Below are 8,654 nucleotides of genomic sequence, written 5' to 3'. Positions count from 1 at the left end.
GTGGTCAATTCATCTGATCACTTAGAAGCGATTTTTTTGGCGAGAACAAGGACGGACGTGGAATTTTTCATTCGCAATCAAAATCGACCGACAATTAGTACATATCTGGTAGTTCAGCATTTTATCAAAATATTTATACACGTTAAACAATGTTATATACTGTTTATTTGAACATTGATTTGCTTTTAATAAGAAATGCTCCTTGTTTAGACCTTACTATGACTTATAATTGTGACTTTGATGGTGAGTCGCATTGGCACTCAAACTACATATTCTTAAATTTGTTTGAATACAACTGTCGATAGAGTATTCAGCATTGTTTTTCTCTGTATCATTTTATGATGAAATTGTTTAACCATGTCCAAGGTTGTATCGTTCCAATTTTGTCAACAGTAATTTCTGTGATTTTTTTTATTTGAATATCATAAATATCAGATTGCTATGATTATGTTTTTATAATCCAAAGATGGTTAACAAATATAATACTACTTCAAAAATTGTATCTCAATAGAAATCAGTGCATAATCAAACGGAAGTAAATTGATAAGGTTAAAAATGTTAAATAACTAGTGGTAAATTGTTTTCAGGTGTAATATTCATGATATTACCAAATCATAGAACGTCACATCCAGTTGCATACAACAACAAGTCGAGAACAAATATTCCTTTCAATCTTTGTCATAAACATATATACACATGGAAAAAAGTATTGCAACACCTTGATTTTTTAAAACTTGAAAAATCAGTCTCTTATTCTGTATGGAATATGAAAAAATATTTGTAAAATAATATTGAAACGAAGTTAATGATAACATTAGCTTTAAAACGAAAAAAAAATGTATGAAAAAAAAGGTTTTATAAAACCAAATTTTTTATAACAAAATGAAGTGTTTTTTGTACCAAAAAATGCATTTTACAAGTTTTAAGTCTTCCGACAGTGGTGTTTTTCCTTAATTAGGTTATGTATAAGTCTTCCAACAGTGGTGTTTTTCATTGATCAGGTTATGTATAAGTCTTCAAACAGTGGTGTTTTTACTTTATCAGGTTATGTATAAGTCTTCCGACAGTGGTGTTTTTACTTGATCAGGTTATGTATAAGTCTTCCGACAGTGGTGTTTTTCATTGAACAGGTTATGTATAAGTCTTCCTACAATGGTATTTCTGGTCGATCAGGTTATTTATAAGTCTTCCGACAGTGGTGTTTTTCATTGATTAGGTTATGTATAAGTCTTCCGACAGTGGTGGTTTTCCTTGATTAGGTTATGTATAAGTCTTCCGACAGTGGTATTTTTCATTGATCAGTTTATGTATAAGTCTTCCAACAGTGGTGTTTTTCATTGATCAGGTTATGTATAAGTCTTCCGACAGTGGTATTTTTCATTAATCAGGATATGTATAAGTCTTCCGACAGTGGTGTTTTTGCCGATCAGGTTATGTATAAGTCTTCCAGCAATGGTATTTCTCGTCGATCAGGTTATTTATAAGTCTGCTGACAGTGGTGTTTTTCATTGATCAGGTTATGTATAAGTCTTCAAACAGTGGTGGTTTTCATTGATCAGGTTATGTATAAGTCTTCCAACAGTGATGTTTTTTATTGATCAGGTTATGTATAAGTCTTCCAACAGTGGTGTTTTTCATTGATCAGGTTATGTATAAGTCTTCCTACAATGGTATTTCTCGTCGATCAGGTTATGTATAAGTCTTCCGACAGTAGTGTTTTTCCTTGATCAGGTTATGTATAAGTCTTCCGACAGTGGTGTTTTTCCTTGATCAGGTGATGTATAAGTCTTCCAAACGTGGTGTTTTTCCTTGATCAGGTTATGTATAAGTCTTCCAACAGTGGTGTTTTCATTGTTCAGGTTATGTATAAGTCTTCCGACAGTGGTATTTTTCATTGATCAGGATATGTATAAGTCTTCCGACAGTGGTGTTTTCCTCGATCAGGTTATGTATAAGTCTTCCGACAGTATTGTATTTCCTTGATCAGGTTATGTATAAGTCTTCCAACAATGGTATTTCCCGTCGATCAGGTTATTTATAAGTCTTCCGACAGTGGTGTTTTTCATTGATCAGGTTATTTATAAAACTGACCATAATTAAAATATCTGAAAAATGTTACATTTCTGTTATCATGGTTATGTTACAGAACTAATTTATGTCTTCTCCTTTCTTTAACAAATAACACATTTTAATTTTCACAATTGAATTTCAGCAATATAAGCATTTTGGGACAGCCCATTGTGTACTGACTTTAAAAAAAAATATTAAATAGAAACTCATAATGCACAAATGTGTCAGATAGCTATAAAGCAGTACCAAATTTAACATATAGCTTTCAAGTAAGTGTACAAAAAATAGTTTAAAGGCAATATCAGAAAGATAGGTCCATACAATATAGATATAAAAATACAAAATTGAAATTAGTCAAAGAATAAATTATAGGTTTGACAATTATTCAATGAAATACACAGAACAACCTAAATGTAAAAGAATGATATACATAGAACCAAAATTGGAATATACAGACCTTCACACGTATCTTTACTTTCATCCGATCCATCATTACACTCTGTAGATCCATCACAGAGGTCCGTCGTTCTAATACACTGTAAGCCATCAGCACATTTAACATGATCTGATAGGCACTGAAAATCTAAAGGAACACATTTGATTTGTTTTTTTAAAAAGGAAATATGGTTTGTATTGATTGGACAAGACTCAACCAAGGACTAAATGACATATCAGTTAACACCTATAGGTTTACATATGGTCTTCATCAGCAAACCCAATAACGAAAAGAGGTCCTTAAATGTCCTGATGTGACTAATGTTAATGAATTCAAACTATCAAAATGATGACCCTATGTATGAACAAAACATAAAGAAAACAAATGAAATACAGCAACCATTAACAATCGTTGAATATTTGGACAGGCAACACATAATGTTATGTAGTTAAACTATTTAGTAAACACCTCCCTATCTGGTTTAGTAGAAGTGTTACTGGCCAGCAAAAGAACAGACTTTACAAAGCATTTGAAAAGTGGTCAATTCATCTGATCACTTAGAAGCGATTTTTTTGGCGAGAACAAGGACGGACGTGGCATTTTTCATTCGCAATCAAAATCGACCGACAATTAGTACATATCTGGTAGCTCAGCATTTTATCAAAATATTTATACACGTTAAACAATGTTATATACTGTTTATTTGAACATTGATTTGCTTTTAATAAGAAATGCTCCTTGTTTAGACCTTACTATGACTTATAATTGTGACTTTGATGGTGAGTCGCATTGGCACTCAAACTACATATTCTTAAATTTGTTTGAATACAACTGTCGATAGAGTATTCAGCATTGTTTTTCTCTGTATCATTTTATGATGAAATTGTTTAACCATGTCCAAGGTTGTATCGTTCCAATTTTGTCAACAGTAATTTCTGTGATTTTTTTTTATTTGAATATCATAAATATCAGATTGCTATGATTATGTTTTTATAATCCAAAGATGGTTAACAAATATAATACTACTTCAAAAATTGTATCTCAATAGAAATCAGTGCATAATCAAACGGAAGTAAATTGATAAGGTTAAAAATGTTAAATAACTAGTGGTAAATTGTTTTCAGGTGTAATATTCATGATATTACCAAATCATAGAACGTCACATCCAGTTGCATACAACAACAAGTCGAGAACAAATATTCCTTTCAATCTTTGTCATAAACATATATACACATGGAAAAAAGTATTGCAACACCTTGATTTTTTAAAACTTGAAAAATCAGTCTCTTATTTTGTATGGAATATGAAAAAATATTTGTAAAATAATATTGAAACGAAGTTAATGATAACATTAGCTTTAAAACGAACAAAAAATGTATGAAAAAAAAGGTTTTATAAAACCAAATTTTTCATAACAAAATGAAGTGTTTTTTGTACCAAAAAATGCATTTTACAAGTTTTAAGTCTTCCGACAGTGGTGTTTTTCCTTAATTAGGTTATGTATAAGTCTTCCAACAGTGGTGTTTTTACTTGATCAGGTTATGTATAAGTCTTCCAACAGTGGTGTTTTTCATTGATCAGGTTATGTATAAGTCTTCCGACAGTGGTGTTTTTCATTGATCAGGTTATGTATAAGTCTTCCTACAATGATGTTTTTCCTTGATTAGGTTATGTATAAGTCTTCCGACAGTGGTGTTTTTACTTGATCAGGTTATGTATAAGTCTTCCAACAGTGGTATTTTCATTGATCAGGTTATGTATAAGTCTTCCAACAGTAGTGTTTTTCATTGATCAGGTTATGTATAAGTCTTCCAACAGTGGTGTTTTCATTGATCAGGTTATGTATAAGTCTTCCAACAGTGGTGTTTTTCATTGACCAGGTTATGTATAAGTCTTCAAACAGTGGTGTTTTTACTTGATCAGGTTATTTATAAGTCTTCCGACAGTGGTGTTTTTCATTGATCAGATTATGTATAAGTCTTCAAACAGTGGTGTTTTTACTTGATCAGGTTATGTATAAGTCTTCCAACAGTGGTATTTTCATTGATCAGGTTATGTATAAGTCTTCCAACAGTGGTGTTTTTACTTGATCAGGTTATGTATAAGTCTTCCAACAGTAGTGTTTTTCATTGATCAGGTTATGTATAAGTCTTCCAACAGTGGTGTTTTCATTGATCAGGTTATGTATAAGTCTTCCAACAGTGGTGTTTTTCATTGATCAGGTTATGTATAAGTCTTCCAACAGTGGTGTTTTTCATTGATCAGGTTATGTATAAGTCTTCAAACAGTGGTGTTTTTACTTGAGCAGGTTATGTATAAGTCTTCCAACAGTGGTGTTTTTCATTGATCAGGTTATGTATAAGTCTTCAAACAGTGGTGTTTTTACTTGATCAGGTTATGTATAAGTCTTCCAACAGTGGTATTTTTCATTGATCAGGTTATGTATAAGTCTTCCAACAGTGGTGTTTTTCATTGATCAGGTTATGTATAAGTCTTCCAACAGTGGTGTTTTTCATTGATCAGGTTATGTATAAGTCTTCAAACAGTGGTGTTTTTACTTGAGCAGGTTATGTATAAGTCTTCCAACAGTGGTGTTTTTCATTGATCAGGTTATTTATAAGTCTTCCGACAGTGGTGTTTTTCCTTGATCAGGTTATGTATAAGACTTCCAACAGTGGTGTTTTTCATTGATCAGGTTATGTATAAGTCTTCAAACAGTGGTGTTTTTACTTTATCAGGTTATGTATAAGTCTTCCGACAGTGGTGTTTTTCATTGATCAGGTTATGTATAAGTCTTCCAACAGTGGTGTTTTTCATTGATCAGGTTATGTATAAGTCTTCCAACAGTGGTGTTTTTCATTGATCAGGGTATGTATAAGTCTTCAAACAGTGGTGTTTTTACTTGAGCAGGTTATGTATAAGTCTTCCAACAGTGGTGTTTTTCATTGATCAGGTTATTTATAAGTCTTCCGACAGTGGTGTTTTTCCTTGATCAGGTTATGTATAAGACTTCCAACAGTGTTGTTTTTCATTGATCAGGTTATGTATAAGTCTTCAAACAGTGGTGTTTTTACTTTATCAGGTTATGTATAAGTCTTACGACAGTGGTGTTTTTCATTGAACAGGTTATGTATAAGTCTTCTTACAATGGTATTTCTGGTCGATCAGGTTATTTATAAGTCTTCCGACAGTGGTGTTTTTCATTGATTAGGTTATGTATAAGTCTTCCGACAGTGGTGGTTTTCCTTGATTAGGTTATGTATAAGTCTTCCAACAGTGGTGTTTTTCATTGATCAGGTTATGTATAAGTCTTCCGACAGTGGTATTTTTCATTGATCAGGATATGTATAAGTCTTCCGACAGTGGTGTTTTTGCCGATCAGGTTATGTATAAGTCTTCCAGCAATGGTATTTCTCGTCGATCAGGTTATTTATAAGTCTGCCGACAGTGGTGTTTTTCATTGATCAGGTTATGTATAAGTTTTCAAACAGTGGTGTTTTTCATTGATCAGGTTATGTATAAGTTTTCCAACAGTGGTGTTTTTCCTTGATCAGGTTATGTATAAGTCTTCCGACAGTGGTGTTTTTCATTGATCAGGTTATGTATAAGTCTTCCAACAGTAGTGTTTTTCATTGATCAGGTTATGTATAAGTCTTCCAACAGTGGTGTTTTTCCTTGATCAGGTTATGTATAAGTGTTCCGACAGTTGTGTTTTTCATTGATCAGGTTATGTATAAGTGTTCCGACAGTGGTGTTTTTCATTGATCAGGTTATGTATAAGTGTTCCGACAGTGGTGTTTTTCATTGATCAGGTTATGTATAAGTCTTCCTACAATGGTATTTCTCGTCGATCAGGTTATGTATAAGTCTTCCGACAGTAGTGTTTTTCCTTGATCAGGTTATGTATAAGTCTTCCGACAGTGGTATTTTTGATTGATCAGGATATGTATAAGTCTTCCGACAGTGGTGTTTTCCTCGATCAGGTTATGTATAAGTCTTCCGACAGTATTGTATTTCCTTGATCAGGTTATGTATAAGTCTTCCAACAATGGTATTTCTCGTCGATCAGGTTTTGTATAAGTCTTCCGACAGTAGTGTTTTTCCTTGATCAGGTTATGTATAAGTCTTCCGACAGTGGTATTTTTGATTGATCAGAATATGTATAAGTCTTCCGACAGTGGTGTTTTCCTCGATCAGGTTATGTATAAGTCTTCCGACAGTATTGTATTTCCTTGATCAGGTTATGTATAAGTCTTCCAACAATGGTATTTCTCGTCGATCAGGTTATCTATAAGTCTTCCGACAGTGGTGTTTTTCATTGATCAGGTTATGTATAAAACTGACCATAATTAAAATATCTGAAAAATGTTACATTTCTGTTATCATGATTATGTTACAGAACTAATTTATGTCTTCTCCTTTCTTTAACAAATAACACATTTTAATTTTCACAATTGAATTTCAGCAATATAAGCTTTTTGGGACAGCCCATTGTGTACTGACTTAAAAAAAAATATTAAATAGAAACTCATAATGCACAAATGTGTCAGATAGCTTTAAAGCAGTACCAAATTTAACATATAGCTTTCAAGTAAGTGTACAAAAAATAGTTTAAAGGCAATATCAGAAAGATAGGTCCATACAATATAGATATAAAAATACAAAATTGAAATTAGTCAAAGAATAAATTATAGGTTTGACAATTATTCAATGAAATACACAGAACAACCTAAATGTAAAAGAATGATATACATAGAACCAAAATTGGAATATACAGACCTTCACACGTATCTTTACTTTCATCCGATCCATCATTACACTCTGTAGATCCATCACAGAGGTCCGTCGTTCTAATACACTGTAAGCCATCAGCACATTTAACATGATCTGATAGGCACTGAAAATCTAAAGGAACACATTTGATTTGTTTTTTTAAAAAAGAAATATGGTTTGTATTGATTGGACAAGACTCAACCAAGGACTAAATGACATATCAGTTAACACCTATAGGTTTACATATGGTCTTCATCAGCAAACCCAATAACGAAAAGAGGTCCTTAAATGTCCTTATGTGACTAATATTAATGAATTCAAACTATCAAAATGATGACCCTATGTATGAACAAAACATAAAGAAAACAAATGAAATACAGCAACCATTAACAATCGTTGAATATTTGGACAGGCAACACATAATGTTATGTAGTTAAACTATTTAGTAAACACCTCCCTATCTGGTTTAGTAGAAGTGTTACTGGCCAGCAAAAGAACAGACTTTACAAAGCATTTGAAAAGTGGTCAATTCATCTGATCACTTAGAAGCGATTTTTTTGGCGAGAACAAGGACGGATGTGGCATTTTTCATTCGCAATCAAAATCGACCGACAATTAGTACATATCTGGTAGTTCAGCATTTTATCAAAATATTTATACACGTTAAACAATGTTATATACTGTTTATTTGAACATTGATTTGCTTTTAATAAGAAATGCTCCTTGTTTAGACCTTACTATGACTTATAATTGTGACTTTGATGGTGAGTCGCATTGGCACTCAAACTACATATTCTTAAATTTGTTTGAATACAACTGTCGATAGAGTATTCAGCATTGTTTTTCTCTGTATCATTTTATGATGAAATTGTTTAACCATGTCCAAGGTTGTATCGTTCCAATTTTGTCAACAGTAATTTCTGTGATTTTTTTTATTTGAATATCATAAATATCAGATTGCTATGATTATGTTTTTATAATCCAAAGATGGTTAACAAATATAATACTACTTCAAAAATTGTATCTCAATAGAAATCAGTGCATAATCAAACGGAAGTAAATTGATAAGGTTAAAAATGTTAAATAACTAGTGGTAAATTGTTTTCAGGTGTAATATTCATGATATTACCAAATCATAGAACGTCACATCCAGTTGCATACAACAACAAGTCGAGAACAAATATTCCTTTCAATCTTTGTCATAAACATATATACACATGGAAAAAAGTATTGCAACACCTTGATTTTTTAAAACTTGAAAAATCAGTCTCTTATTTTGTATGGAATATGAAAAAATATTTGTAAAATAATATAGAAACGAAGTTAATGATAACATTAGCTTTAAAACGCACAAAAAATGTATGAAAAAAAAGGT

The sequence above is a fragment of the Mytilus trossulus genome, chromosome 7 (assembly GCF_036588685.1).
Source record: "Mytilus trossulus isolate FHL-02 chromosome 7, PNRI_Mtr1.1.1.hap1, whole genome shotgun sequence".
NCBI lineage: Eukaryota > Metazoa > Mollusca > Bivalvia > Mytilida > Mytilidae > Mytilus > Mytilus trossulus.
This window is presented reverse-complemented; position numbering follows the sequence as displayed.